Here is a 242-nt window from a genome sequence, read left to right as displayed (position 1 = left end):
GATCAGTTTTCTTTACCATGTATCGAATGCATACGCAAGCTGATGTCAATGTAACCACTTATCCTGAACTACGCGAAATTACTGGGTCTTTAGTGCTCAATTTAGTAGCTGGAAAATATTTGGTTTCATTAAGCTCTGTCTTTCCAAATCTTCGTGTCATACGTGGCAATCAGTTCTTTTATGGACTTACTTTACTTTTCTACTTTGATCAGCAGTTGCTCGATATGGCATTGCCATCTCTT

The sequence above is a fragment of the Trichoplax adhaerens genome, genomic scaffold (genome assembly GCF_000150275.1).
Source record: "Trichoplax adhaerens TRIADscaffold_1452 genomic scaffold, whole genome shotgun sequence".
Classification (NCBI taxonomy): domain Eukaryota; kingdom Metazoa; phylum Placozoa; class Uniplacotomia; order Trichoplacea; family Trichoplacidae; genus Trichoplax; species Trichoplax adhaerens.
Note: the sequence above shows the minus strand (reverse complement) of the source record.